This window comes from Cebus imitator, unplaced genomic scaffold (genome assembly GCF_001604975.1).
Source record: "Cebus imitator isolate Cc_AM_T3 unplaced genomic scaffold, Cebus_imitator-1.0 Scaffold110, whole genome shotgun sequence".
In the NCBI taxonomy this organism is placed as follows: domain Eukaryota; kingdom Metazoa; phylum Chordata; class Mammalia; order Primates; family Cebidae; genus Cebus; species Cebus imitator.
The window spans coordinates 5,598,777-5,623,397 of record NW_016107425.1 but is presented as its reverse complement, the minus strand read 5'-3'; the positions used below and the strand labels follow the sequence as shown (position 1 = coordinate 5,623,397).

The window sequence follows — 24,621 nt, the reverse complement described above, 5'->3', positions numbered from 1 at the left end:
TATTAAACAGTAAGTTTAATAAATAGGTTCAGGTTTTTTAATGACCTAAAGAACAAAACCTGCATTTTATGACTTTTAAAATCAGTCTTGATGCTCTTTCTTCTGGTTACAACCCATCCACTCCCTTTTATTCTACACATGTTTCTATTAATAGGCTGCAGACTCTTTTAAGTGTGGTAAGCATGTAACCATGATAAGCACTCTCAGAGACATGATAGCCTTTTCAGACCAGAAGAATACAGTTTGGCGTCTAGGAATGGTAATTTAGTTTGACAAACAGCTAGGGAGTGCCAGAAAGACTAGAGTTTTCATCTGCATGGGGTTATCCCATGGACCAATATGTGGGCTGCTGTCTGAGAAGCACAGATGAATCCATTTTTCACTACTTCAATGTGAAGTGTGAAGTCTGAAGGTGGGTGACATGTGCTTTTGCCTTGTTTCATGTGGTAACATGCTGTTGCAGAATTGTGGGTGGTTGGTCTGACTACTGGACCAAACTTTCTCTGACATGGTTTCCAAAGTACCACTCTCTCCCCAGTAGGTGATTTTCTACAAAGTTCTAATGCTTTTTATTTTTCTTGTCCTTTTTAATTCATTAGACTTGGCCACACTGTCTCAAAACATGACAGGTGTGGGAAGAAAAGAAATATGGTGTCATGGCAGGAAGCCATGCTTAGAGATTCTGCAATGCCCCCAGGAGATGACATGACTGGCTACAGATCATGGTGCCGGACTACATCACAGCTAGATCCCACAACCCTTCCTACACACCACAGTTTTCTGTGCCTTAAGGTTTTGGTAAGTTATGTTCTGTTCCTTGGACAATTACTTTTGGTTTAGTTCTGAGAAAAATCATTACTACTTGGATTAAGTTTGCGTCACAGTTTAAGAGATCAATGTGTTTATTTGGGTTTTATGTATTTATGGTTGGTTTTAGTTTCTGCTCTTAAACACCAGCAACAAATTCTCTGGGTTTGAGAAGGATTGCATCACATTTTTCAATGTCTCCTTGTGACGTGGTTTTTGGAACATGGAGCTAGAAATCAGACTTTAGAATTAGTCTCTTTGTCGCAACTTAGTGAGTTCTGACTTCAGGTACAGCACCTTGGCATGATGTTATATATATATATTTTTAACTTCTCTATTAATCAACCTGTTTGTTTATCAGTTCTTTCACAGGGAGGTAGTTAAAATTTATCTTTGAAATGAAGATAGGCTGTGTAACATTATCAGAACTGGTTTGAGGTGTGTCAAATGGATTGCTACATGTTGCATATTTAGCTATCTTTTATTGGTCTGCATTTTCATTTGAAGAGATATTTAACTTTTTATAAGCAAGGACAGTATAATATACAATACTACTAAGCCTAATATTCAAGAATGTTTTCATACATGTCTTAGTATTAATTAGGGAGCAGTTCTTGTTTGACATGTTTACTTTTAATTCCTAATAGGTTTCCAAGTGGGGTACTGCAGTAAGTACCCAGAAAAACTAACAATTATCTAGTCTAAAGAGCTTTGTATTTCACTGTAAAATTAAAATTGTGGGGAAATTGTGTTTTCATTCTACTCATATTAACCTTTTCTTATCCATATTACCCAAAGGTTAACTTGTTCTTGCTATTTTTATGAAGTGAGAAGCAGGAACTTTGTCTTTTTATGAAAGGAAGTACAGGAGTGCCAAGCATTCATTAGAGATTGAAATTAGAAGCGACTGTGAGATTAAGTTAGAATGTAGCTCATTGTATGAGCCCATTTTGGACTTTTGGAGGTGCTGGTATTAGGAGGAGTGAACATAATTGCATATATGAAAGGTAACTTCATTTATCAGGTACGATAAATACATGCATGATGCTGGTGTGTTTGGAGACAGATCTCTGTAACTTTCTGGGAGAAAAATGCATCTCCACAGGTGGGTGTCACTCCCTCCAGGCACCTGAGTCTGGGAATCTGTTGTAAGTATAGCTCAAGAATCAAGGAGGAGCCTTTCCATTTTACTTTTCTTTGTTTGCTTCTTTTCTTTTCTTTTTTTTTTTTTATATATTTCTGGCTTCACTACTTTGTTACTAAGTAGCTAACTCAATTTCTTTCTCTGCCTCACACAATTGCACAATACAACCAAGGGAAATATTATTAGTATCTTCACAAAATGGCACAGTGGAAAATGATGTTTGGCTTTCCAGCTCTCATTTCACAAATATTCAGGGGGTGGGAGAACCTGAAGAGGAGGAGAGGGGTCAGTGGCTGGCTTTCAATAATGGTAACTTCTCCCAGGAATCTGAGAAAATAAAATGGGAAATAACTCATGTTTATTTGATTCTTTAAAAAAATTGATTGGAAACACTTTTAATCGCCCTGAAAGAGAAAAAGAGAACCCCCAATGTTTTAAAACACCACTCTCTAGCCAGTAGGGTAGAGATTTTGCTAGAATTCATCCTATAATTTCTAAATGAATGAACAGAAATAAGAAAGGTATTATACTATTTTATGCTGAATTAACCTCACTATATACTGCTAAAGATTTATCTCTGGAGACACATCATAAAAACTAAACACTTTTACCACCATGGCAGTATTAAAAAGTATTTCATATTTTATTATTTGGGTGTAAAATTACTAATCAAGGGTAGGAAATGACCAGAAGAAAACAAGAGAAAAAGAGACTCATTGAAACATGCTGAAATATTCCTAACTTTCACTGAATGCCTTCACTTGTGTTTTTTACCTTCATCTTTAGGGCCAGCACTTCTAAATAAAAGACAATCTGTTTAAAGTAATAGAGTAGCATAGTAAATAACTGCTGCAAATGAACAAATTCTGTTTTGCCCAATAGGATCATCGAGGCAGAAGAGCTTCTCTAAATGCATCATTTATTTCAATGAAGGCCAGACTTTTTTTTTAGGTTGTGAACTATTTGTATATTGGAAAATTGCTTCCCCTCATGCCAACACAAAAATTTATTGCCCCAGAATTAAGTGAATGGATTATATTCTCAAAGGAGGGGTTGTCTGAGTTTTAGTTAATACAAAAAAAATATGCCTTTGGAATAAAGGAACAAACATGGCCATATAATTTGTAAGTCATAATATTCTAGAGAACATCCCACAGACCCTGGAGATCTTCCAGTGTTTTCCTGGACTATGCATTGAGAACCAGCCCCTCTCGGGGAGAGAAGTGAAAGACAATTACATTGCATTTTGAGTTTCATCTTGTGTCTTAGGCAGGCTTTTGGGACCCTCTCATCTTTCATTTTCCCCTCCCGTGCTATGTTTCCTTTCCTTTACATCACAAAAAGGCATGAGGAGATTTAGGTGATGAAGCTGAATTCCTTTATTTCTCATGAAAGGTAGTGTAGGCGCTGGAGTCAGATAGCTCACATTCAGATCCCTCTTCTACTGCTTACAATGCCTCAATTTTCTCATCAGCAAAGTGGGGATAGTAATAGATTTTTTTTTTCATGTAGGTTTTTTTGTAGGGATAAAATAAATTAATATAAATAAAGGATTTAGTACTGTGCCTGGTACAAAGTAACTGCCAAAGAAATGCTATTAATATTGTTGTGGGTATTATTATCCTTCAAGTATCAGCATAAAGGCTGCCTCCTTTATGAGCTTTCCGAGTTCTCTTAGGCAGAGTTTTGTAACTTTGTGCATAATTCCAGTAGAGCTTTTTGTTTTGTTTTGTTTTTGTAGCAATTTTGAAAATTATTATCAGTTTGTTCCTAGGTATGTTTCCTCAAAGACGGTAAACTTCTTGAAGTACGAACTAGGGGATGGTGCTTTATTTGTATATCCCTAACACTAGCACAGTGCCTGGCATCCAGTGTTTATGGATAAATGAATAAATACATGGATGGATGAATGAATGAATGAATGCATGTTTCACTTGTTATCTTCCAACATCCAGTCTTTCCTTCTTTCTTTAGTATTTCAAATTTTAGCAGAGCATGTGGCTGTCCAGCTAATGTTTACATTTCCCAGGCTCCCTTTAAGCTAGGTGTGACCATCTGTGGAAGTTCTGGCCAATGGCAAGTATGTAGTGTTCCATTTATGGATTATTCCCTTAAGAGAAAGAGGCATATCCTCCATTTTCCATTTTTCTGCCATCTCTGGATGGAATTGGTTAAGATGGTGAGATCTGGAGCAGCCATCCCAGACTGGGAGACAGATGGGACCAGTTAAAAGTGGCACGTGTTGAGGATGGCAGAGCAAGATTTAACAATCGCTGGGTTCCTAACAATGTGGAGCTGTGCAACCAGCTCTGGGCTGCTTGCATTCCAGCTTTTATGTAACACAGAAATTTCTCTCTTGTTTGGAGCACTGTTTTGCTGTGGTTGTTTACATTGGGCAGGGAGGGTGGTTTGTTTCAGTAGCTGAGCCATCTCATAATACACTGTCCACAGAGCTACATTTCCTTAAGCCCTGACCTTTGATAGATAATTTTCTATTGTAGATATTATTGATAAAAATAAATGTGAATTAGATTATACAGCTGGTTAAAATTGAGCAAGTGTGTGAATTAAATACAGAAACAACGGCTTTAGTTTAACTATTTAAAAAATCATTTAAACCTTATTATCACTCTATTCCCAGTTGCCTGATGATTATATGCTTCCCATTGGCCAGAACTCCAACTGGTGATGGGGGAGGAGAAATAAAAGATTAGACAAACCCTGTTACAGGACTGAGGGCAGGGAGCAGTGCTTATCCTAGGAAGTATTTCTATTCGAATCTCATTTAGGTGGGCAAGAGGGACAAGGTTTTGCCCAGGCAACTGCCCTCATCTCAGCAAAGCAAGCTTCCTCCATACCCCGTTCTCCTGTTGGCTTGCACAGTGCTTGTCCTGAAAAACAGGGTCAGTAGAAAAAGGGTAGCAGCCCCTTTTGATCTCCACTTTTTATTTGTAATAAATTGCTTTTTAACCTTCTAAGCAAGAGCTACTACATGGAGAACTGTTTGAGTCTCTGGATCAGGAATTCAGGCTTGATGTGTGAGTTATAAGTTTTCTAATGTCAACAAAAATATACCTAGAGATTTACCAAGATGCTCTTCCAGAGATTTTCATTGTAAAGGAAAATTATTCTAGAGAAAATTAAAAGATAGCAACAACCTCATGTTCTTTTCTGGGAAAGTATAGAAAATGGTGATGAAACAGGAGTATATAGGTATATAGATACAGTTTTGAAACTTTTCGTTAAAGCATAGCATACATACAAAAAAGTGTCTAGACCGTAAGTATACACTCTGATGAATTTTCACAGTTCAAAAACATCCATGTTATAACTTTATGAATTAAGAATTATAAAAATTCAAGCATCTTGTGTTATTCCTCTGAAATATTTCAGAATCTAAAAAACATCACTACCTCCTATTTCCAACTTACAAATGTAAAATTGTTGAAGCACTGAAGAAATGCTTGTTATTAATAAGAAATGTTATTATTTCAGCATTTTAACATGTAGCTCAAGATGTTAAAAATGTATGTTGCACATTCTTGATGTTTACACAACTGTCACATAGATCATGAGACTTTAGAGCAATTTGTCTCAGCCTACTCAGTGCAATCTCTTGGTCAGTTCCATATACGCTCTATTTCTCCTTAGTGCTTTTCTGGCACTCCAGGTAGAAGTAACAACCTTTCAAAGCCTTGGTTTTCACAGCTGTAGATGGGGCACAATAACTGTACACACAGGATTGTGCAGATTAAATTATAAAATGTATACAAAGAGGTATACATGACATTTGCATGTAGGAAGACATTAATAAATGTTGTTTGTTATTAGTATTATGAATGGCAATATCAGTCAATGCAATTGCTCCTGGGTTTGGGGAAGCCACAGAAATAGCCACATAATTGTACAGACTATGTAATGTCCTTTTTCATGAGGACAGCCTAGGCCTAAACTGAGGTTGCCAATGTTCTTTATAGATGGAATATGTTTCCTCTAGTGAGAGGCAGTTTACATGTACTGTTGTGGTTATGAATGTTTTTAACTGATGAGTTATCATGTTGGAATTGTTGTATCTCTGCAAAGAATATTTCCAAATGGTCTTAAGGGAATGCCATGTAGCATTTATTAGAGTCATTGCAATAGGAACACCTCCTACCTGCTTTGATTTAGTGACATTATTCCTGGTTAAAAGCCTTAGGTAAGGCCACACACAGTGGCTGGTGATTTGGATAATTAGAAGGAATGGCAGAGGCCTGTCTCTTTACAAGGAAGTTAGCAGTGACATGCAATTAAAGCAAACCTTGGGGGGAAGCCAGGTACCTCTAAGAACTGTAGATCTTGTACAGTAGATTGTGTCAAATCAAACAATATTTATAAAATTCTCTCCTTCCACAAATAATTTCTGCTTGCTTAGTTTTAATAAATTATTTCAGAGATAATGATGTTATTTTAAATAGGTAGAACAACCAGAAGAATGTTACTTCATCTGTATTGTTATCATAATTTTTTGGACCATACAGGCCAGCTGCAAACTGTTCACTTGGTGAAGCATCTGAGCCTTACATTATCATGTATGTCTCGGTGTGGTATTTTCTGCTTTAAAAGGTGCTTTCTCATCCATTACCTAGTACAATCCCCACAACTGTAAGAAGAAAAGGAATTATTATGATGTCCTTTGCAAACAAATAAATGGAAGTTGAGCTCTGATAAGGCATTTGTTGTAGTCCTTTTATGGTTGAGGCAAGACTAAAACTTGAGTTTTATGACCCATGGTGTAATGCTCTTTCCAACACATGGAAGTGTTTCTTTTCAAACATAAATGTATATTCTTACTTTCTGTGCTTTCCAAGAGTACAGTTATCTTTCTCTCCCTGAGATACTGGGGTGGTCATGAGTGCCTTGGAGAATAAGCTAAAAGCCCTAGACTTTGCCTTCAGAGAAAAAATGGACATATGCACAAACATAAAAATTTACATTCACCTTCAGGCCACCTCCTAAAATCTGCGTGGGTAATAGAATAGGGCGTCTGGTAAAATACTACCCTGGGCTTGACTCCAGCTGGGTGGGGGCACCTGGCATTCTCAGGAAAGAAGACGAAAGCGGGAGCCAGGATACCATTAATGCTTACTTAGGCCTTACTCGACACTAGGTGCTACGCTGCACACATCATGTTGGTTCCAAACCCACAACAACTCTTGAAGCTGAGTGTTATTACTGGAATCATTTTATAGATGAGGACACTAAGAACATGTCACCCAAATTCAAGGCCAGATGTTCACTTTCCCCCACTCTGCTGCACAGCATCCCGAAGTGATAACTACGTGTCAGTGCTGAGTTGTTTCGCTGGTTGCCGGCCCATGCCTGTGTGTGGTGGTGTGGCTGGGAAGGTGGAAAAGGGTTTTTTTTGAGGCTTTTAGCAGTAAAGGTTCCTCTGGGAAATCATTTTCTTGGGGGTGCCAGGTTAGAACTGTTAACGACCATAGAAATGTGAAGTGTGAAAAGTGTTCAGATACAGGGACAAAAAAAGAACAGGGCAGAATTCGTTGGTGGTCCATTTCTTTTGGGACATGTGTTGGATGTTCAGCTGTCATATTAATGTTTATGTATTCCATGCTACATGTTCTCGCTGACTTGGCAAATGATTCAGAAAGTTACTGAAATGAATGGAGTAAACTTCTCATGGGTAGAGCTGGGGCTGGGGAAAAGGAAAAGGGAAGTACCTACATTTGGGGTTTCCTGAACCATAAATAATGGTTGCTTTGCCATTCCCAGCAATATGCTTCTGTCATTAATTAACTTTTATGGAAAGCTATGGTGTTCATGACTTTGGCCTCTTCCCACTCTTGATCTATGTGGTGTTATGTGGTGTGGACAGCAGTGCTCACAGCTGGGATTTGTCTGACGGGGGATTTGAATTAGTCTGATGTAAAGTGCCTGCTAACATATGACATGCCACTGCACTGGGTGAGTAGGAAGGGAGAAAGTAACGATGATGTTCCCCCCTGTTGTCGCTGATTATTTTTCCAGCACCTACACATGAAATCAGAATATCCTGTTCTTTGTTAGGCTTAATTTTAAGGTCAGATTTTTCTGGTGTCATTGAGAGAACTGGGCTGCCACTCAGATTCAGTGGTGTGGTGCTGTGTACTTGAGAGAGGTGGCCATAAGATTGGGAGGAGCTGGAGACACGAGCCCCTCCCCACTCATCAGTCTCAAACATGTTCAAGAACCCAGCAAAAGAGGTCTGAGTACAGCTTTTTGAGGTGGCCCACCCCAATGTTAACAATGCGGTCAAAAAATTCTCTCTCACCATTGACCTTAAGCCCTCCTGCTAGATTTTCAGAGCAGCCATTTAAAAAATATTAGCATACATCAGATCACCTGGAAGTTTTGTTATAGCACAAATTGCTGGTCCCCCTGCCCAGAGTTTCTTCTGATTTGATAGGTCCAGGGTGGTGCCTGAGAATATGCATTTGCAACAATGTCCCAGGTGGTGCTGATGGTGCTTTTCAGGAGCAAACTTTGAAAATTACTGCCTTAGAATGATTATAAGAATAGTAGTTAATAACGTGGGTTTGGGAGTTAGCTCTGAATTCAAACCCTGTTCTGCCGCTGTGAAATTCTAGAAAAGCTGCCAAGCCCAGGCGTCCTCACCTGTAGAAAGGGAATTACAAACGTTTTGTTTGTTCTGTTTTGGTTTGGTTTGGTGAGGACTGAATGAGATAATCTATGTGAAGTGCTTAGCACGTGCCAGGCACATGGAGGTGACATTACAGATGTGAGCTTATGCTGTGATATATTCTGCTTCTTAGGGCAAGGCCTTCAGTATTGTCAGCCCACAGGTTAGGGCAAAGACACCAAGTGTAAGGAATCCCTTTAAAGTTAAGAAAGTCAGAGAAAATGTAGCTGGGAAGAATCAGTAAAACAAAGGCCATGTGACTTCTATTCTGTAGAACTTTCTGATGTCTTGAGAAATAGAAAACAAGCAAAGATATCTTTTGTATTAAGCAGTGAGAAAGTCACCCTCCACCAAGGGATGCCTTAGGAAGATGGGATTGAAATGAGAATCCTGAACTGACCATTTCACAGGTAAATCCCAACAAAGTGTCAGAGGTGAGCAGACTTTTTTGCTAAATGGACTTTATAAGTAAAAGGATAAAGGATACACAAACTAGGAACAGTAGCATACAATGGAAGGATGCAGCATTTTGTACAAGTGTGTTAGTCAGGGTTCTCCAGAGAAACAGAGCCAAGGGAGATAAATACATATTTATCTATGGAAGTACATAGATAATGTATTTTTGGCCCATGCCTTATGCAATTATGGAGGCTGAGAAATCCCACAATCTGCAAGCTGGAGACCAAGGAAATCTGGTGCTATCTTTTGAATGCCTGAGAGCTGGAGAGCTGTAATGCCAATAGTGTGGATTCCAGTCTGGTTCTCAGAGCCTGAGAACTAGGAGTGCTGAAGGCAGAAAAAGATTGATGTTTAGCTCAAGCAGTCAGACAGAGAGAAAATTTAACTTTCCTCTGCCTTTTTATTCTGTTCACATACTCAACAGATTGGTTGAGTCCTGACTACAATGGGGAGGGCAATTTGCTTTCTTCAGTCTACCAATTAATCTGATCTCTTCCAGAAACACCCTTCTAGGCATACTCAGAAATAAGCTTAACCAGCTATCTGGGCATCCCTTGGCCCAGTCAAGTTAACACATAAAATTAACCATCACAACATGAGACATCTATTTACAAAGATACTGTATGCTGGGGCCAGTTATCGAGTAAGTAATGTTTATCATCCTGGAACCAACCCACAACTGTTTTCATTTTATTTCTGGATTTTGATGGGCCCTTTGCTAAGTGGAGTAAATAGTAACTTTCTGTCTCCTCAAGCTGTACCCCACTAAATAATTACCAAGAAAATATTTGCAAAAATTAATTGCTAGCTAGTGTAAAATTATATCTTAAACTATGACTACTCCCTAGGATAGTGTTTTCCAAACTGTGTTCCCAGGGACTATGAATAGGTGATGGGTAGAACAAGCATTCTCGATGAAACACACAAACATTCTTGTCAAGAACACCCAAGGATCTCAGAAGTCCTGAAGTTAAAAAAAAATTGCTTAATTTTTATTAACTCAGTGGTGATTTTCCCTTTTAAAAAATTTTATCTATTTTAATTTTTTTCTGTAATGAGTTACTATTACTTTTAAAATAAAATGAGAATCAAATTTCATTAGAATAAAAAAGAATATAATTTAGCCACCAAATATGGCTTCTAGCTTTCTTTAATTTCCATCTTGTTCTTTTTTTTTTTACTTCTGTGGAGGAACTAAGGACGGTATGATGTCAGATTCTAAAATAACAAATGCTTCATAAAATGTCCTTTTTGAAAAGATAACTGAATGAGGATAGTTTTTATAACCATTGAATGATTCAGATACTTGCCCTTTTGGAAATCCCCTTCATCCCAGTTAAAGGCATGAAGCAACAAGGCATCTGGGCAATTAACTGCTCAACCTAATTACTCTAAAGAAGTGAGTCAGTCAAATCCTGGGACATTCAAAACTTCCAGTGGGCAGGGGTGCCACAGAATCTGGGAACCACATTCAACTTCTCTAAGCTTGAGCAAAGACAGCTGGTCATAGACATTAGGGCTACATTTGTAGGCCACAACTCAGGGAACTGGCTTTTCCTGAGAAAGGAGATTTTCTCCCAAGATTGGTTTCAAAACAAACTATAAAGGGATAACCCCATATCCTTTGAAAATCTTCATTCCTGGGAAGTGTTCAAAATTTTTCAAGTAGGGCATGGTGTGATCTATAGGCCATTCTTCTCAAGGAGGGAGCATTTAGTGTGTCTGATATTTTGAGGATAATCAAGGACCCAACACTCTTAGGTGAAATGCCTTTGGAGAGAAACTGAAGTCTATTACAATTAGGTTAGAAACAAACACATGTTTGACATTCTAGAAAGAAAACTTAGGCTGTTGAGTCCAACAGTGTGGGACAGTTTTTCCAATTGCCAATGAAGAGGTTAAATGATTCTTGTTTCTCTTTGGTGGAAGTGAAATAGAATACTAATTGGGTAAGCGTCATTCAGACAAGCAAAATCAATTGGACCTCAGTCTCTACTTGGTTTTGGGGTTATGACCACACTTTGAGCTCACAGAGGGGTGCCACTTCAGGTAACAATAGGCCATTTGGGCTTTCCTGAGCAGAGAACTTCAGGCAGAATAAATTCAAACTTAAGAAAAGTTGGGCAGAGGAGATACTGTACTGACCTGTCCAGAACACTGATGACCTAATGACAAGAATGGGTAAGTGTAATTTTGGTTAAAATGTAATTTCTCTCTGGGGAAAAAAAATGGCTTTTTTTTTCCTTAAGCAATTTGGAAACTTAATGAAAAATTCAATACTCTTTATTCTTACACAGCATGCCCTTTAGTATAAAATGGCCAAGTATCCCCTACCAAAAAGGAGAACAAGAAGATGGAGGAAAAATGAGAGCTGGGTAAGGACCACACTGTCAGGAATGGTGCCCTGAGCACCACTGCATTGCCCACTCCATGCGCCTGGCCAATAGCAATGGTGGGACCTGGGACCCAGCAAAGTGCATGCTGAGCTTTCTTCTGCCTCGTGGTACCTGAAGCAAGTTTCAATGAGGCATGTTCCCTCTCATTCCTTGGGGCAAATTGTCCTAGTGAGAGAAAGCTCTAGTACTCACACACAAGACATTCCGTGACAGTGATGATAACACTTACTCACATTTACATTTATATGTCTGGTCTTTTCTTAATCTGTTTCTCAGAAAGAAAACTCAAATATTGAACTGTCTAGCTTAAAACCAGACACACAGCAACCCTATTTACTAAAACTTTAGTGCTAGGCACTGTGCTATTTGCTTTCACATATATTGTGTCTTACTCATTTCTTGTAATGGTTCTGTGAGTAAAGTAGGATTCCTATTTTACAAATGAGGAAGCTAAAGCTCAGAGAGGTTAAGTGGTGTGCCTACAGTTACCCAGCTAGTTATTGGATAAGGTACTGTGACCCTAGAATGTTTGATCTTACATTTCTTTATTTTCCTTTGATATTTGATGCATTAAAATGATTCAAGATTTCTTGAAATCTGTCATCAAGCTTTTCTTTGGTTGAAATCTGGATATGGAACACTTCAAAACATAAGAGCACCCTTGGGATCTCAGAAAGCATGCTGTCTATGAGTATTAGGAAAAGATTTGAAGAGTTGCATCAATAATCAACTGTTAATAAATTTGAAAGAGCCACATTGTGCAAAACACAACAACGAAAAAATTCCACCAATAAGACCATGAAAGACTGAAAGAATTACAGACTTTGATAATGAATGGCGTCCCTCTGGATTGGTCAGGAGCCATCTCAGTCTCATGCTAGTAACTTTCAAAATGTGCCCAATTGCTGTCACCTACTGGCTACTGGATAACTAGTTGGATTAGATTTTCAGGCTCTTTATTAGTTTTCTTTGAAAACTTTCAAATGATTTTATGCAATGAATGGAACCAGATAGAAAGACACTGATACCTCTTTCATCTTCCTAAGCAAATGCCCAGGGAAATCACATGACAGTTTTCAGATTGCAGATTTTTCCAGTGGTGTGAATCCTTTAGGGTAGGGTTCCTGGAGGTGTGAACCAATTTCTTCCCAAGAGACTTTTCACTGTCCCTTCTACTAACGAATTGGAGCTTCCTGTGAAGGCAGCATTTCACAGCAAAACTTCAAGAACTATCAGCTGTATTACTGAAACAAATGAAACAATAATGATGAATATGTCACTGTTTCAATCTTGGGCAACAAAAAGTACTTCTGAAATAATTTTGTTTTAAAAAGTATCTTTATCCATTTTAGAATTGACTTACGGTTGCATATATACCCATTTCTACTTTCAGGTTAGCCGGAGACATTTTTTCTTGAACCTCTGAAGATGAAACAACTCCTACATTTTACTTTCATAGTGCCAGGTTGTGGGAACTCTTCCTTGACTTCACTTTAATAAGTGTGAAGAGTGCATGACTGTTCTGCTTTCAAATTTGCATTCTGGACTGTTGAATTTATATGCAGAGCACCGATGAAATTCTTGGCAGCATGAGCAGAAGTTGGCTTATCCACGATAATACGCAGGCTTTCCGGGGATGAGTATTTCCTTTTAGTAAGAGGCAGATAGCCTGTCTATTAGAAGCTGCCCCCTAGTTTCTGAGGCACGTGGAGCTAGACTAGGGTATTTTATTGGGTCATTAGAGATGTGACATTTAGATAGTCAACAGGCTCGGAAATCCCCCAAATTGTAGGGTTGAGAAAAGGGTACAGTTCTAGGTAGTGTAATACCCTCATCAATCTATAGATTCTTTTTATGAAATTTAAGTTCCTTAACAATAACTGATAGAGCAGATAATAAGCACTTTTCCAAATAATCTGATGTGTTATCAAACACCCTCATCTTAAATGAAACAAGAATAGTGAGAAGCTTTAGAAGAACATATGTTGTGCCTCAAAGATGTTCAGGGACACAGCTGGAATGTGTTTAGGGTAACTTTATCTTATATGCTTCAGAATACTAGAAGCCTCTCAGCATGTGTAAATGGTAAGGACTCTTTTATTCACAAGAATAGAAATCCACCTCAACTAAACAAGAGCAACAAAGGAAACTTGCTGGGGTATAGATCTCGGGAAGCCTGAGGCTGGAGCTGTCTTTTTAGACTACAACAATCCAAATGATGTTGTTGGCTTTTTCTCTCTTTTACTTGCTCCTGCTTTTCTCCTTCAGCCCAAGGGCTTCCTTCCTTCATGTAGACAACTTTAGAATTACATTATCTAGTCTAACAATCCCATGAAGAACTAAAAAGAGCTTCATTCTCTGAGTATTATATAAAATCTGAAAGGACTTTCAGTTTGTCCAAGAGTGTCACGTGCTCAACAAAAGCTCACCATTTCAATAAATGTTTAAGACATTGGTTCAGGCAGTATGAGGAAATTTATAAATATCCTTGATCTCCTACAAGAACATAGGTGTAGGACATTAACAAATATGTAATTTGAGGCAGCAGGTGATATATGGAGAAGAGACAACTAAAACAATGATGGGAATCAGACAGGTCAGCTGAATGTGACCCAAGCACTTTCACAAGGAAAAATATTTCATGTTTTTTGAAGTGTAGATTCTATTTTAGCAATGGAGAAGCAGGGGAGGGGGAGAGACATTCCAGGAAGAATTTAAGGTATAACGATTGACAAAGAAGTAGGAAAAAGGGAAGAGTTAGGAGCTTGTTTTAAATAAAATATAGATTTTATTAAAGAATCCTGAGCTTAAGTTAGTCAGAAATCTTGATATTAGATCATAGAAGGCTTTAAATTTTCAGCCTTAACCTAAATTATTTCCACTTTTTCCAGAAGGCTTTATAGAGCTCGTGAAGATTTTAGAGCAAGCAGAAACAGAATCAAGTAATTCATCAGAGAATTTTGATGGTAGTCATAAGGAGGAAGGACTGGATGGAGCATCTACTCAACACAATCTAGAAATAAAACCTAACCATAGATAAAAGGGGACAGGAGGGCATCCTGCATGTGTTACTAGAAGGAATGAAATTTCTCTTTTTTTTATTTTTTTGAGACAGTCTCACTCTGTCGTCCAGTCTGGAGTACAGTGGCACAATCTCAGCTTACTGCAGCCTCTGCCCCCAGGTTCAAGCAATTCTTCTGCCTCAGCCTCCCTAGTAGCTAGGACTATAGGCATGTACCACAACGTCTAGCTAACTTTTTGTATTTTTAGTGGAGACGGGGTTTTGCCATCTTGGCCAGGCTGGTTTCGAACTCCTGACCTCAAGTGATCCACCTCAGCCTCCTAAAGTGCTGGAATTACAGGTGTAAGCCACTGCACCTGGTCAAGATTGCTTGTTTTGAAGAAAAGCTCTAAAGTATCTTACACAGGGTTTTGGGCGATGGCTACAGATTGGGAGCTAATATCGAACTTTATGTGTATCATATGGCTCTGTCTTGTTTTCTATGCTCAGATATATGTATTTTAACCAGTGGCTGGACATTTCCTTTTATGTCCTACCACCACCTCACACTCAATACCTCCTCTCCCCTCCTCTTTTTGTGAAGGCATCATTAGCAAGTCAGGCATGATCATTCCTAGGAATAGATACCAACTTGGGTGAATCACAATGACTTCCTCTAACTCCAGCATTTTTATGTGGGTAGAAATCAAGTTAAAATGAGAATGGAGGACAAACTGGGAGGGGACATGAGGCACAGAAAAGTCATCTGTAGCCTTAGGCCTGGGTTCAGAGGCACAGGGCAGCCCGCCCTCTGTGCAGGCTAGTTTGAGCAGTTAGAATGAGCTAAAAGTCTCAATGCAGACAATCAGCACACAGGAGCCCCAGATATTTTGAGCAGTGGTTGTGTGGAGACTCTTCACCTCTGGTAGCTGAGACATGTCCAAGCACAAGCACCATCTTGTAACTTAAAAGCCCCCACTAGGCTTCATGTGTGTCCATGTGTATTAATTTAAATACAGGTCAGCTGCTGTAACCAAGACCACAAAATAATAGTGACTTAAATCAGATAGAGTTTTTTTTTTCCCAGGTAGTAAGAGAAACATAAGCATCCCAGGGCTGGTGTGGTCCCTCACAGTATCAGTAATTTAAGCTCCTTAACATACTATAGCTCATGTTGTCAGCATGTCCATGGTCCCACCAGCAGGAATAAGAGGGCCCTCTAAGGGTGCAATCTGAAAGTTGTACACACTGCTTCCTCTCCATCCGATGGTTAATATTTGGCCAAACGCTAGGCATAGCTAGAAATGCTACAGCTGTGTGCTTAGCTCATAACATAGCTGACACGTACATAGTGCTCCCTGGGAACCAAGCACTGTTCTGAGAGCTTTATACAAACTGACTTACAACAGCCCTATGAGGTAAGCACCATTGTTACTCCCACTTTTCAGGTAGGGTAGCTGAGGCACAGAAAGGTAGAATACCTCAGCGTGGTTATCAGATAGTAATTGATGGTGGTGAAATTCAGACCCTCACAGTCTGAATTCAAAATTTGTGGTCTTGACCATTCTGCAATGCTGGCTCTAAAATCCAGGGTTTGGTCACTAAAGGAAGAGAAGGAGAATGAAAATTGGAGGACAACAGTTATCACTGCTATTGCACTCCAGCAGCCATATTTGCAGCCCACAGTGATGGCTCTAAACTTTGGGATTCTCTCCCTTGTCCTTCCATTGCTTCTAGTTTTCCAGCACGCTCCCATTCACAACAGTCTACAGCCCCTGTCTCACATCCCTGCAGCAATGGCTACCATGGTAGCTTCTGATCTAACCTCCTGGCTTCCAGCTTTTCCACACGCCAGCCTACCATATACCTCCTGGCTAAAAGAATCTGCCCCAGATAACACTTTTGTCATGCCATGCCCCTCTTTAGACATTTCCCAGAGGATAAGCACCACTTAATTGAATCAATTTCCTGTTAAGGCTGGCTTTCAAGGCCCTTCATCGTTTGGTTCCAAACATATATTTCAGATTTGCAGATCTCTCCTCAGGGCCCACACAAAACTCTCTACACCTGTCAGATTGATGTAATTATGCCATGTATACTGCTGAAACTCAGCTGTCTGGATAGACAAGGAAGAACCATCTATATATTGACACAGGCATTTTGCTTAAGTAATTGACCACTGAGAATGGCCATGCCTTGCCCCTATTTGCTTGCCTGAAGTCTACTCCAGCTTGGTCCTGTCTGCCTAGGGAGTAACTCAGAGTTCTGCACCACATGCAATGAATGAATAGGCACTCAGTGGCTAGCTTTCCATCACAGCAGTGCTCACTCCTCCCCCATTCCTCATTGCTATTCCCACTGCCTGGCCATTGTTGGCCATCTTTCTCTATATGTCACCTTGCAGCTCAGGGAGATACTGGGCAAGTTTTATCCTATTGTGACCCCCTGCTGCACTGAGACACTCAATATACTTTGTTGATTGGCTTATAATTTGTCCTAAGTGGCTTCTTTAGTAACCTTTGAGAATCCCTATAAGGAACATAACTTGAAAAACAATTGTCCTGCTAGTGGACAATTATGCTACATTAGCTGGCAGAATTGCCTAATGTTGAATACAAGAAATTATTTCCCCTTTTTCTCTGCTGTGAATGTGCATTGTCGATTTTAGATCAGTCAGAAAAGGTAGTTTTAGTTTTAGAAGAATCCTTGATCCTCAGAAGGATACCTTCCTGTATTTTATATGAACAAAAGTATTCAATATCTCTCCAATTACTTGCAATTATCTTTGAGCTCAAATTGAATACTAGCTATCTCTTCTCAATCATCAGTTTTAACATAGAGGGAATGAAGCCAATGGGCATGAATGGAAGAGCTTGATTTCAGAAAGGATGGGATTATGTCCTTCTGGAATGAAGGAGGAGGAATGTGCTTTTTAAAGGGACATCTTTCAGAACCTTGTTTGTGCGCCAGGCTCCAGAGTAAGAGGGAGGAGGTGGTGACAAGAATATATTTTAAAGCCAGGGCGTTGTAAGCTTGTCTTAGACTTCTGAGCTTTTAGAGTGTTTGTTCAGGAGGTGGTTTCCAAGGTTTTACAACTTTGCTAAAAACATTTGGTCTCCTCTTTAGATCTATTTGGCTGATATCATTTTTAGTGACTTCCGAGGCAGCATTGTTGCTAAGAATTGATACAGCAATGAATCTTTACTAGTGCCCATCAAAACTGGACTTTTGTATCTCACATTTTACTTTGGCTATTTTTAAATCTTTTTTAGAAATTCCCCGGAAACCAGCTTTGTCTTGTGAATTGAATAACAAACATGGAATTTATATAATCACTGCCTTGTCACAGTACAACTGATTTGCATCTTCTGGTTAAATGCAAATTGTCCATCCTTCAGTTCAATGACATTTGCCTCCCTTTAAAGGAACAGCATTAAAGTGACTTGCAGACATGACTGTTTGTTTAGCTTGGCTTCTCTCTTTGATCTCATGTTAACATACCTTAATGACAGGTAATGATTGATAATAGAGTATTGTAAAGTTCAGGTAATAAATACTGCTTAACTCATAATAATGCGAATAATGTACTTTTTATGACTTGGTTTGATGGAAAATTTCCTTGTCAGCTTGGTCTAATTGTCCAAACAAAACCATCCATTATTTGAAGAAATACATGTCCATCCTAGACACATTAATTAGGGTCATGGCTGGGCTGCATGAAGGAATATAGTAACACTTTAGTTCTCTTTCAGTGTAATCTTTGGACAATCTTACTAATGCCAAACTCAGGTTTAATGAGGAACTTTTGTTTACACTTACCTTTTGAGGCTCACAGGCCTAGGTTGAAATCTAAGGTGATGGCTGTAGCCACGTGTACACACACCAGGGTCTTTTCTTTGAGGTTACAAGAAGTCATCAATTCTAGTGGTTTGAACATCGAAAGTCACAACAGGAAGTTATCTTTATCTTGGCAGTGGGGTGAGGAGATTTCTATGAAGAGAAAAAGGAATATCTTTTTAATTTTTAATGACTGGATGTCTGAAGACAGTAAGCATCAGCTAGTATTGAGATTAGAGTAAAAAGGGGATTCGGTGTCTTGGCAGTGACAAGCTCAGGTGCTCCACATTAAAGTATTTAGCCAAGTCCTATTTGCCCAAGTGTGGAATTTCTACAGTGCTTCATTATCCTGGAAGTCCCAGGAATATTCCAGAGAATACAGTACAATAGAAACCCAGGAATCTCATTTATAATAGAAATAAAATAAAATACTTAAGAATAAATTTAACCAAGAAGGTGAAAGATCTATACACTGAAAACCATAATATACTGATGGAAGAGACTAAGGAAAACACAAATAAATAGAAAGATATCCCATGTTTATTGACTGGAAGAATTAATATTGTTAAAATGTCCATACTACCCAAAGCAATCTACAAAGTCAATGCAATCCCTATTAAAATTCAAATGACCATTTTTTTTGTAGAATTAGAGAAAATGATACTAAACATCATATGGAACCACGAAAGATCTCATATAGCCAAAGGAATCTTTCAGCAAAAAGAACAAAGCTAGAGGCATCTCAAAATTTGATTACTACAAGACTGTAATAATCAAAACAGGATCGTACTGGCAAAAAACAGACAAACAGGCCAATTGAAAAGAATTGAGAGTCTAGAAATAAATCTACACATCCTCAGTCAACTACAAGCAACTTTGACAAAACTAAGAAGAACAAATTATGAGGTAAGGATAATGTTTTCAATAAATGGTGTTGGGAAAATTAGATACCACATGCAAAAGAATAAAACAGGACCCTTATCTTACCCCAGAAGAAACACATACTTAAAATGGATTAAAGACTTAAAATTAAAACCTGAAACTGCAAAACTACTGAAGAAAACAGGGAAAGTTTCCATGACATTAGTCTGGGCAATAATTTTTTGGTTATGACCACAAAAGCATAGGCACCAAAAGCAAAAATAGACAAATAGGATTGCATCAAGCTAAAAAGCATCTTCACTGCCAAGGAAACAACAGAGTGAGGAGATGTCATATGGAATGGGAGAAACATTTGCAAGCCATACATCTGATAAGGGGTTAATATCAAAAATATATATGGAACTCAAACAATTCAATAGCAAGAAAACAAATAGTCCAATTTGAAAAAATGGGCAAAGGATCTGAATAGACATTTCTCAAAAGAAGACATACAAATGATCAATAGGTAAATGAAAAAATGTTCAACATTACTAATCATCAGGGAAATGCAGATTACAGCAATGAGATATCACCTCACACCTGTTAGAATGGCTTCTATCAAAAAGATGAAAGATAAGTGTTGGCAAGAATGTGGAGAAGAGGGAACCCTTATATATTGTTGCTGGGAATGTATATTAGTACAATCATTATGGAAAACAGTGTGGAGTGATATGGTTTGGCTATGTCCCCATCCAAATCTCATCTTGAATTGTAGCTCTCATAATCCCCACGTCATGGGAGGGACCCGGTGAGAGGTAATTGATATGAGGGCAGGTTTTTCCCATGCTCTTCTCATGATAGTGGATAAGTCTCACGAGATCTGTTGGTTTTAAAAAGGGCAGTTCCCCTCCACACACAATCTTGCCTGCCACACGCAAGAGGTACCTTTTCTCCTCCTTTGCCTTCTGCTATGACTGTGAGGCCTTCCCAGCCATGTGAAACTGTGAGTCCATTAAACTTCTTTTTCTTTATAAATTATCCAGTTTTGGGTATTTCTTCACAGCAGTATGAAAATGGACTAATACAGGAGATTCCCCCCCCCAAATTAAAAATAACTACTATATGATCCAGAAATTTCATTTCTGAGTATATATCCAATGGAAATGAAATCAGGATGTTGAAGATACATCTGCATTCATTTTATTTGAAATGTTCATTTCAGCATTATTTATAATAATCCAGATATGGAAGTAACCTAACTGTTCAACAATGAATGACTAGATAAGGAAACTGTGGTGTATATGCACAATGGAATACTATTCAGCCATTATAAAGAAGGAAATCTTGCTGGATGAGGTGCTCCCACCTGTAACCTTAGCTATTTGGGAAGCTGAGGTGGAAGGATTTCTTGAGACCAGGCATTAGAGGCTGCAGTGAGCTTTGATGGCTCCATCGCACTCCAGCCTGGATGACAGAGCAAGAACCTGTCTCTAAAAATAATTTTTTTAAGAATAAAGAATTACTTTTATTTACAAGAACATGGATGAACCTGGAAGGCATTATGCTAACTGAAATCAGCCAGGCACAGAAAGAAAAATACTTCATGATCACATTTATATGTGGAATCTAAGAAAGTCAGTCTCTTAGAAGTAGAGAGTAGAATGGTAGTTACCAGGGTCTGGAGTGACCCTGCTGTGGCAGATGCTGGTGAAAGGGTACAGAGTTTTATTTGGAGGAAAGAAGTAAGTTTTGGAGATCTGTTGTATAGCATAGTGACTATAGTTAATAATAATGTCCTGCCTACTTAGATGTTAAATGTCTTCACCACAAAAAAGAAAAAAAAAAAAAAGGTAAGTCGGTGAGGTGATGAGTATGTTAGTTTGATTTAATCATTCTACAATGTATACATATATCAAAAATCACATTGTACCCCATAAATATATACAATTTTTTTAATGAAAGAGATATTTGCTGGCCAGTTTGGAAAAAAAAAAGACAAAGAAATTCAGGAGATGGCCATGTGGGGTTTTAACAAAATGATCAATGTAAAATCCAAGGTATAATCAGGTCTTTGAGAAAAGTTGCTCGATTTTAAAGTTTGGAAATGACTCCATTTATGAATCCAAAGAATAACAGTTACTCAATTCAGAGGTGAGTTCCCTACATATTATTTAAAAAGAGGATGTGTTTAATTTTTCAGATTTGAGCCAAGTTGCCATTTTGTTGAAGATAGGTTCACATTTCATTTAATATCCACATTTTTAAGGAAACTCACAAGAAACTCACAATGGGAAAAATTCATTTCTATATTGTTGTAGTCACATCATTTTCATTCCTGACAAATCTCTATAAAGGACTTGCTCTTTAGCTGTTTTATACACTCACGGTTTTCACTGTCATTAGTTACCCAGAATGGCTCAGTTTGATGAGTAATATTGTCCACCATCTTATTCTTTTTAAGAGTAGGCTACTTCTTACTGGCTTTAAAACAAAATCTGTTTCTCCTTAACAATTTTGCCCTTTTATCCTGATGATTCACTTCATGTTCTACTTTAGTCTGTTTGGACTGAAATTTTTGGAAAACTACAAAATAATAAATGCCATTTTTAGAACTTTGGTGTACAGTTTTATACAAAGATTGGGGTTCTCATATTGCTATAAGAAATACCTGAGATGGTAATTTATAAAGAAAAGAGGTTTAATTGGCTCACCATTCTGCAAGGTATATAGGAAGCATAATGCTGGTATCTGCTCAGCTTCTGGGGAGACCTCAGGAAATTTACAATCATGGCAGAAGGCAAAGGGGGTGTCAGAAGGTGAAGGGGGAGCAGGCCCCTCACATAGCCAGAGTAGGAGCAAGAGAGAGCTCGAGATGGAGGTGCTACACACTTCTGAACAACCAGATCTCACAAGAATCCACTCACTATCACAAGAACAGCACCAAGAGGATGGTGCTAACCCATTCATGAGAAAGCCACCCCCATGACCCAGTCATCTCCCATCAGACCCCACCTCCAACATTGGGGATTATAATTCTGTATGAATTTGGGTAGGGACACAAATCCAAACTATATCAATGGGATTAATTCACTTCCTTTTCATTAAAAACATAAGTACTTCTTTTCATTGTTAAACATATAAATACATGCCTTAAAAGCTCACAGCAGTTAATATGCCTTAGACTTCAGAAAGTCATCCAAGAACTGCATGCACCAAACGAATGTCACTGCCAATCAACTGTTTTCTCTTTCCTGATGGAGGCGTGCTGATGTTTGGTGAGGCTCACCAATTGACATTTGTCTGATAAGTTTTTAAGTCAAACTAATGCAGTAAGAATGGTCATTTAACCACTGTATACTTGGATTATATCTATATTTTCTAATTTTTTATTCGTTTAAATAAAAATTAAGTTTTTGGAATGCTTATTTATATAATCTATTTCAAAAGGCATTCATTTCGGCTATATATTAATATCCTTAAATAGACATATTTAAACAGCATAGAGACAGTTAGTGCAGTTGTTCTCAACCTCAACCTTGGCTGTATGGTAGAATCACCAGCAATTATATTTTTTAAATATTGAGATCCCAGGCCCACCTAAAAAAAATAAATCAGAATCTCAAAATTGGGGTTCTGATTTTATACAGGTATTTTTTCAAACCTCCCCAGGTAGTTCTAACATGTAGATCAGGGGTTTAAAACCATTGATTGGGTGCAGTGTTTTTAAAATCACTGTCCAAAAGAACCCCCAGAGTGACCTTGAACTCTTGTTAAATTACTATTGAATGCCTAGACTGGAGATAGTGAGATCTGTAAATCAGAACACTTGGCCTTAGGAATCTCACAGAATAATAAGGTAAACTACCAAAAAGTAATTACTGCAATGCACTGTGGGAAATGCTGTAATAGTAATAAAAGCAAGGCTTTATGAGGATGAGTGGACACTAAGGCCCAAGCTCTATCTAGTTCCCACAGCCTCTGGGCAGAGACAGATGCAGGGCTAAAAGTCTTAAGCTAATGTCATCTTAAGGTGAATTGCATCCTTCCAAACTTACCCTAGTTTTTGGTTTTTTTGCATACTTTGGCCTAAATCACACCTCCTTGTCATGGTCTTTTCCATATCTAGATTCTTTATTCCCTTATTATCAATCACTCATTATGATACTTCTCTATGTAACTTTATTTAGCTTACTTCTAAAGTACATACTCTTGGAATACAGTTCTGGGATTCTGGCAGCTGGCACAAACCAAAAATTGTGAGTTTTGTGCCACTGGCATGTCTAAACTATATTATAATTCTTATGTGGTCCCACTGAAATGTCAATAGGTTATGAATATTCACTAAAGTTCGGTTTGTAGTAACTCCTCTTACAAAAAAAATACTGTGGCAATGCTAAGCGAAATAAGCCAATGCAGAAAGACAGATACTGGATGATCTTACTTACATGTAAGTAAGCCAAAAACATAGAAACAATCAGAGAGTAAAATGGTGGCTGCCAGGGGCTGCAGGATGGGGGGAAATAAGGAGACATTGATTATAGAGTATAAACTTTCAGCTATAAGATGACCATGTTCTAGGGAGCTAATGGACAGCCTGAGTAGTGGTAGAGGTGTTAACTAATTTGATTGTGACATTTATTACATATATATCAAATCATCACATTGTATACTTTGAACATATACAATTTTTACTTGTCAATTAAATATTTAAAATGTAGAAATAGTTAAAAATAATGTGGCACATACTATATAATAATTTTTATTCTTTTAAGACTGTTTCTCAACCTATGTTCCAAGGACAAGTTCCAGAAGATGTTAATAGTTATTGTACTAAAAACAATTTTATGGTTCAGTAAGTTTGTATACAAAGGAATAAATACACTTCTTTATTGAAAAATTCTCAGAGCCTTTAGTATGCCAACATACATTGTGAATTTTCCGGAGCACACTGCATGTCGTGGCTCTCAAAGCTATTTGACTATGAAAACCAGTTTTGTTGCTGTTATTGTTGGTTTTTTTTTTTTTAATATGCTTTAAGTTCTGGGCTACTGTTTATTTGTGGTTTTTTTTTCCCATTTATTTTATTGCATTTTAGGTTTGGGGGTACATGTGAAGAACATGCAAAATTGTTGCATAGGTACACACGTGGCAGCGTGATTTGCTGCCTTCCTCCCCATCACCTACATCTGGCATTTCTCCCCTTGCTATCTCTCCCCAGCTCCCCACCCTCCACCATCCCTCCCCTATATCCCTCCAACTGACCCCAGTGTGTAGTGCTCCCCTCCCTGTGTCCATGTGTTCTCATTGTTCAACACCTGCCTATGAGTGAGAACATGCGGTGTTTGATCTTCTGCTCTTCTGTCAGTTTGCTGAGAATGATGGTTTCCAGGTTCATCCATGTCCCTACAAAGGACCCAAACTCATCGTTTTTGATGGC

At 38.3% G+C, this 24,621-nt stretch overlaps 1 long non-coding RNA gene across 1 annotated transcript in view; it reads left to right on the top strand.

Annotated features, from left to right (window-relative positions):
- Positions 1-603: 603 nt before the first annotated feature.
- Positions 604-24,621, top strand: part of LOC119472636 — a 173,033-nt gene continuing 149,015 nt past the window's right edge. The window contains exon 1 of the long non-coding RNA XR_005201793.1: positions 604-798. This is a non-coding gene — a long non-coding RNA (uncharacterized LOC119472636). The remainder of the gene's footprint in view (positions 799-24,621) is intronic.